Raw genomic sequence first — 7,354 nt, forward strand, 5'->3', positions numbered from 1 at the left:
TCTCTCCACAACTATTTGCCTTCGTGACAAACACATCTCCTTCCTCCTGAATGTGGCACGTAGGGAGCAGAGTGGGAAACCAGGGCTGATGCCCTCTAGGAGGGGTATGCAGGTGCTCAAAGTCTGGGCAGGAGGGCCAAGGAAGTCTCTGGCAAACTCCATTAGATTTGGTGGCAGGGACAGGTACATCTGAGAATCGGGGATAGACATGGAGAAGCTTGTGGAAGTTCAAGGCTGGGTGGGAGCATTTTCACCCTCTACAGGTCCATGGGCTGTGAGTTCAGGGACATTATAAAGAAAGGGAACAAGGAGACCAGGGGGACAGGAGATGAGGAGTCTCTTGGGAGGTTGTGGGGATTAAGAAACCTGATTTGGGGGAGATTGTCAGGGGGGAGAGCAAGGCCAGCTTCCATGGCCTGTTTGGTCTTGAGATAGGGAGAAGTGCTTTTTCTTCCTTGCATGGGCATGTTTCTTAGAGAAGCAAGAAGCAGGAGGAGTTTGCACTGTTAAAGGTAAGAGAACAGTCAGCAGGGAGGAGAGGATACCATAAGGAAAACCAGTGAGGCTTTGGAGGTCCCTGAAGGGAACAGGTCAAGGATACAGGATTGTTATTCCAAATGTATGTGAGCTCTGAGAAAATCTCTGAAGCCCATTCAGACTTATTAGAGCTGCTCAGAGTATACAGAGCATGCACAGGGCCCAGAGAAAAAGGGTCAGTGGAGAGGCAGATTGAAAGAAGTCGGGAGGGTCAATGTGGGCCACAGGTTGAGACAACCTCAGCAGATAGAGGCATCCCATCAGGTCCCCTCCACCACTCTCTGGGCCAGCATGCCACAGCTAGTGCAGGCAGCCTCCTTCAACCCCCGCCGAGGCACTGGGTCTGGCCACCATTTTGTGCCTGGCTTTTCCAGATAGCCCCCAACTAGAATCCCCTATGGTAAAGCCCTAGGGCATAGAGGCAGGGCAGTCCTGCCAAGGTGCAGGCTTGAGGCCATGGCCAGAGAGAGGAGGTGGGGCGCTGGGGGGGCGGCAGAGCAGAAAGAGCACTTTCAGACCCCCTTTGGGGTGTGGCTTCCTCATGCCTTCCAAGGCAAGACATATGTTGGGACAAAGAAATAGGTTTTCAGGGGGAAACAGGAAACTCAGTTTGGGTACCAGAGGTGGCCACCATTACCCTGAAGCGATAATTTTGGAGTGGTTCTCCCAAGGATGGGGAGTAGGCAGCACTGCACCTCCAGGCCTCGATTTCCCCACTTGTAAAATGGGGATAATAGAATAGTCTCTACTTCAGAGAGTTGTTGAGGGTTCTGTGAGTTAATTTTTGTTTAGAATACTTAGAAAAGCCAGACACATCACAAATGCTGGTAAATACTATCATGATTTCACGAGGCATTTTCCAATTACATGAAATTCTTGGACTTTGGGGGCACAAACTACATCTCCTATTGATGTGACTCTATGCTGCTCAAAAAGTAGGCATTCCAATTTAATGATTAAATAAATGATGATAAGATTCAAATTTAAGATTACATATTAGGATCAGTTTGAAGAAATTTTCCATGAATGCTTATTAGAGTGGAAAGGGTGAAGAGTAAGGTGTCAGAAGACCACAAATGTTTGTTCTAGCATCTTCCATATGCTAGACTTCAGTGACCATCATGATAGAAATGGTACTTACATTAGCAGAGCTGATGACTCTGTTGGGGAGACAGACACAAGTTTAAAAAATAATTACAAATGATGATTAATGCTATGAAGGGGAAAAACCCCAATGGTAATAAGAGGATGGAGGGTACTTAACTTTAGGTCATGAAAATCTCTGGTAAGTTGACATGAAGCCAATGATCAGCCACTCAAAATTGGTTATGGAGGTGTTTGGGAGGTGAGGAGAGCATTCTGGATTGGAAAGTGAGTTCCTTTTCCAATTAGGTAATCTCAGGGAACTCTGTGAGCACTGATTTCTACATTTGTAAAATGAGGATAAGCCTACCTATCCAACTGACCACAACAGAGTTGGTGTGAGGATAGAATGAAATGATGTGAAAGAATTCTGTTAACTATAGACAGATGCACAGACAAAGAATCCATGAGGAAAGAACTCACTGATCATTTCCTTTCACTTTTTCTATTCATTAAATTTGGTTCCCGTGTATAACATGACTATAGTACACAGAGGTCTCTCTGGGAGGGGCAGTGGCTGAAGGTCATGTTGAGAAGACATGACCTTGGTGTCATGAATAGCAGTGCAAGGAGAGAAGGGTGTGGAAGGGAGACAAGGGTGATTCTCTGGACAGAAGATGGCTGAGCTGAGCCGCAGGAGGTGAGTGGGGAGAGTCTAGGTTTTTGTAAAGCTGAAAATCTGGAGAAAATTTTAGTGGGGGATGTTGGTACGTATTTCAGTGTTCAGGAAACACAAACTCTTCTGGGTCCCATCCTGGGGGAATGTCATAGTTAATGTTACTTAATCTTTGCCAAGCAGCCATTAAATTCCAGAAACAGAGAGGCAGACATTGCTTTTCCTTGGGTGCTCAGAAATGTGACTTCTATCCAGTAGATCATCAACAAATGTTTGATGCATTGAAGGATACTCCAAAATGGGAAGTATCCGAGGAGAGTACTGCCAGGCTGCCCTGCAATTTCTGGGCTATAAGGGAATCCCATGGGATCAGGATCAAGACTTTCACATGCACAGGGAAGCAGGACAAGGGCTACAAATGAATGAATCCAGGAAGTGTTCTGCCCTGGGGAGAAGCATCTCCCCAGGCTGGACAGTGGGGCATCAGCCATTGCCATGTTTCCCCCTTCAATCTGCAACCCATGGACTATGCCACGTTGCTCATTATTTCACAGTGTCACTGTGGACATGGGCGACCAGCCAGCCAGTGAGTCTGCACCTTCTGAGTGGCATTTTCTGACTGTCACTGTACTGGTGGTTTTGGAGAAAGAAACATCAGTTGAAGTTGCCTATAGCAAGACATAGCAAGGTCACATCCTGATAAAGACATTTCCTCAGCCCTGCTGTTCATCTCAAAAGAACAGAAGTGCTGAAGCAAACATTCTAGTGGAGGAGCTCTCAGGTGGCCTTCAGGTGAGGGGGTGAGATAAGAACCCTCTGGGAGGGAAGGAGGCAGCAGGGAGAGGGAGAGTCTGTTTCATCCAGGAGGGGAAGGTCAGAAGGAGAAGGTACTGATTTTTGTGATGCCATGGGGTTCAGGTTTTCTATAGCCTTTTTGAGACTATTCCCTGCTGAGTTTGAACCCCATGTTCAAGGCCACTTCCAAAGAGGTCCATGGAAAACACCTTCTCAAGCTAAGAGAGACTTTGACTCTTGAAACTGTAAATGCTAATTTTTATGAATGGCCTTGTATAGGTAAAGAGGAGGGACGAAGGAAGGCATTTGGAATAGAAAAGTATAGAAGGGGCCAAGAGAAACTAAGGGCTTTGAATAAGAGGGAGGGGGGAGTTGGGTCAAGATAGATCAAGAGTTTTGAGGAGCAGATTCCTAACATCTCACAGAAGGAAGCCAAACTTATTCAGTGTTAGCAGAAATGACAGACTGGCAATGATAATCAGGAGGAGGGTCAGGCATGAGCTTCTCTCTGCTTCCTGCAGAGGTAAGGAGAAGCCAGGAGGCCAGCTCAGAGCTGCTTGGTTTTGTAGGGGAGCACATGCAGGGACAAGGGACCCAGATGCAAAGGGTTTGACTATTTCTTATCTTCCACGTGTCTCTTTTTCCATTAACAGCCACCTGTCAGCAGTTCACGGGCAGGCTCCAGACTCAGCAGGAATGGAGGGAACTAATTGCATCTCGTGGAAGGAAGGCCTCACATTGCCAAGTGGTCAGTTCTCCCGGAATGGATCCTGGCATTTGACACAATTCCAGTCAAAACTGCAATAAGAGTTTTTTGAACTTAGAATGATATTTCTAATATTTATTTGGAAGAGTTTATTCTGGAGGAACAAGTAAAACTCGCACGCACACAAAATAAGTAGCAAGTAGAAGCTTGCATTGTTAGATTTTGAAGCATATTTTAAATCTAAAATCATTTGAACAATATGAAGCTGGTGGCCAAATAAGTCAATGACAAAGAATAGAAAGCCCAGATACGGGTTTATTTTTGCCTTATCTGCTTTTAGAGGAGTGGCATTTCCATTTAGGACATTGAGTAATAGAGACGCATCACAGTTTGGAGCAAAGCAAAATGTCCCATTCGTTGCCATCGTGGTGCAAGGACGGGGATGAGGGTATCACCAGCCAAGAGTGCCATTTTTCTTCGGTCCCAAGTTCCCCTTTGTTTCATGTCAGTTCACATTGTATCCAGTTGCTTAGCCATCTTCCTTTTGGTATTGAATGCTTTTTATAGCTGGAAGCCTGAGATCTGTCCAAGTTCTGTGAATGCTGACTTGCTGGTGCTCTCGGTTTTCTTTAAAGGTGTGAAGACAAAGGCGAAGGAGGGCAGTGTGAAGCCTCTGACATCCAGCAGTGCTGGAGGAGCGAATGCAGTGTCTCCAGAATCACTTGTGGCTACTGCAAATGCTTTTCCTGTTTTCTGAAATTCATCCAATCTCTTTCTACCCCACCACCAACATGGCCACCCTCTAGATTATCCTTGAGCATCTTGAGTCAGTGATTTTACTGAATAAACGTGGCATTCCAAGTCAGTGAGTAAAATGTAAGTCATGCAAAAATCGACCCAGAAATCACCGAATTATTATTATTTTTCAATGAGTAATTATCGAGTGCCTTCTTGGGGGCAGGCCAGGCAAGGTTCTGGGTGCTGAAAACCAGCATGTGAACAAAACGTCTTTGCTGTCCCAGGGAGCAGTGAGTTTCTAGGGAAGGAGAGACACAATGGACTAAGAACCAACCAACATATAACTTGATAGGTGGCTGGTGAAATGAAGAAATGAAGGGGAAATGAAGAAAAGTAAATCTGCCTCTCCATCATATTGTAATATGTGTCTGCATGTGCTTGGGAATTTAGTAGGCGAACAGGACAGTGTACCTTTGCCATTTTTAAACAAGTCCTGGGTGCCTAATCAAATCATTCTTGAACCATAATTTATGTGAGTGCCTCCACTGGGGAGAAGCTGGAAGGGATGAGGTTAAGAGGGACTTTATGTCTCTTCATGACTTTGCAGGCAACAGAGACGATAGCTCCCGAGAACATTACCCCTCAGCTTGCTCACAGGGGGCGGTAGCCGATGTCTTTAATGGAGGGCCTCTCCCTGGAACATGACTGAACTGGGTACCCTCAGGGGATGCTGTGATTGCTCTATTTCTATAATGTCCAGTTGTTGTTGGCTTTAAGATGAAGGGTTTATACATCCTATTTTTATATATAGGGGTCTGCTTGCTTAGAAGTTGAATGTTGCATGATCTGGGATAAGCCAACTGAGAGGACAGAACTTGCCTCAACTTCTAGGTGGATCCTTGAGTTACCGAATATGAGTATACTGGGAAAATAGCCCCAGGTCGGCTGGGTCTCTGACCACAGGGTTTGAAGGAAACCCAGGCTATTTAAAAAATAATTTTTTTTTCTTTAGAAAAATATGTTTACAAATGTGTGCTCTGAAAAAGGAGATTTTGGTCGCCAGTGGAGACCACTCTGTTCCAGGGCCTCAGATGGCCTGCAGTGTGAAATCAGCCTTAACTGAAGAGCTTCACTTCTGCCCAGCCAGGACATCCTCAGCTTCTCTGTCAGCCGCAGGGAAAGCAGTCTTGTTTAGTGTTCTTTATTTTTTTACTCACAGCCTCTTGTCCATTGGGTGACAGGAAAAACACCAACTTGGGTTTTGTGTTATTTACATTTTAAGATCCTAATTAAACTCCATCTGGTGCTGTTTATGGAAGGAAAGAGGCCTCTGATAAGCACAGCTGGGGAGGAGATTTTCCAGCGCTGCTGTCCCGTTGTTTTGCTCACTTTTTCCCAACACAGAAGACCGTCTGCAAGTGATCAGAGAAGTGAAAGGAATCTGAAGACAAAATACGTCTTCAGAATTTCACCAAGTCTTTGGATTTGAATGGAGATAAATGAATGACATGGTATGGAACTTGAGACCCCAGGAGATTCTGGAGCATCTACAACTCACTGCCTCACCTTTAAATGCCCCCTGTCCTTCTCTTTCAGCTCCAGGCCAATGCTCATTCATGGCCCAACTGAAGAGACAAAAGGAAAATTAAAGTATCTGTGATCAGAAGTTTGGGTCTTTAGGTGGGGGAGGAACCCGAGAAAACATTCCACTGATACCTGTTTTTCACAGACTAATCTGAGGTCTATTTATCCCCATGACACACCTGTCTGGTCTACAGATAATGTGTCGGAAACGCATGTTGTTGCAAAGGACAACCGTTTCTTTTCTTGATGGCCAGGGACATGTGGGGCTAGGATCAGAACTCTTTGGGTCTTTAGTGTCCTATTTTTTTTTTAAATATGGACTGGATAAAAGTTAAAAATAAAGGAGAGTTCTTATTTACTCTGTGGATGAATTCTCCTACCTGGGCCTGGAGGTCGAGCCAGATTTTCTGTTCATCTCGGGGTCCCTGGAACTGTGTTCTGTAACAGGTGAGGTCACAAGTCTGTAGAAAGCCAGGCAGCCATTCAGATAACTGTGACACTTGATGGGATGTGGTCATGAGTGTTCTCTGTGGGAGAGGATACTTAACCTGGTGATGTGGAAGGAGAACACCATTGGAAAGTCATTTGATGATGAAGCTGAGTATCCCCTTCCCAGTCAGGAGAGGTTTATAAAATGCTTAGGAGCCTCTTTCATGAGGCATGCAGGAATTCCAGAGGCAGGGTCACCTGACAGTGTTATAAATATGACAGTAAGTGGGAAATAGTGGGTGAAAATGGGAGCTGGTGGCCGGGGGGCATAGGAAGGATATAATAGGATAAAGTTGGGGAGTATGGAAGGACAGCATGCACTGTGGTCAGGAGGCTTCTGAGGGGGATGTTTGAGATCGATAAGAGCCTAGGGTTTCTTGGAGCAGGTGTAGTTAACAATTTTAAGTGATATGATCCTCAGTTTGAGGATCAAACACATCATTCTCAAAGTGCCTGTGTGACATGTTCACCCTTCACCTCACTTCCTGACCTGGCCTACCACCATTTTCCAAGGGGACTCTTCTTATTTCTGGTTGAGGCATGAGGACAATAGGTACTTCATTGGAGCAGAGGTTTTTGTGTGTGTGTTTTGAAGCTAAATATTATCAATCCAAACTAGATTGTTATAAACTCAGGAGATCAGTTGTAATCTGCATGACATTTAAGAAATAACTAAATATCTAAAATAAGTATATAGATATGTATATTCAAAAATATATAGAAAATGAAGAAGAGAATCAAAACCG

The 7,354-nt window shown here is 44.9% G+C and overlaps 1 long non-coding RNA gene across 2 annotated transcripts; it reads left to right on the top strand.

The window, feature by feature from the left end:
* Positions 1–3,741: 3,741 nt before the first annotated feature.
* Positions 3,742–6,295, top strand: LOC118520349 (uncharacterized). 2 transcript variants are annotated; one of them, XR_004909615.2, is made up of 4 exons: positions 3,742–3,839; positions 4,433–4,673; positions 5,818–6,046; positions 6,132–6,295. It is a non-coding gene; the product is annotated as an uncharacterized LOC118520349 (long non-coding RNA). The 2 variants fall into 2 exon arrangements; XR_013450103.1 differs by having other exon boundaries at positions 5,940–6,046.
* Positions 6,296–7,354: the final 1,059 nt, after the last annotated feature.

This window comes from Halichoerus grypus, chromosome 8 (assembly GCF_964656455.1).
Source record: "Halichoerus grypus chromosome 8, mHalGry1.hap1.1, whole genome shotgun sequence".
NCBI lineage: Eukaryota > Metazoa > Chordata > Mammalia > Carnivora > Phocidae > Halichoerus > Halichoerus grypus.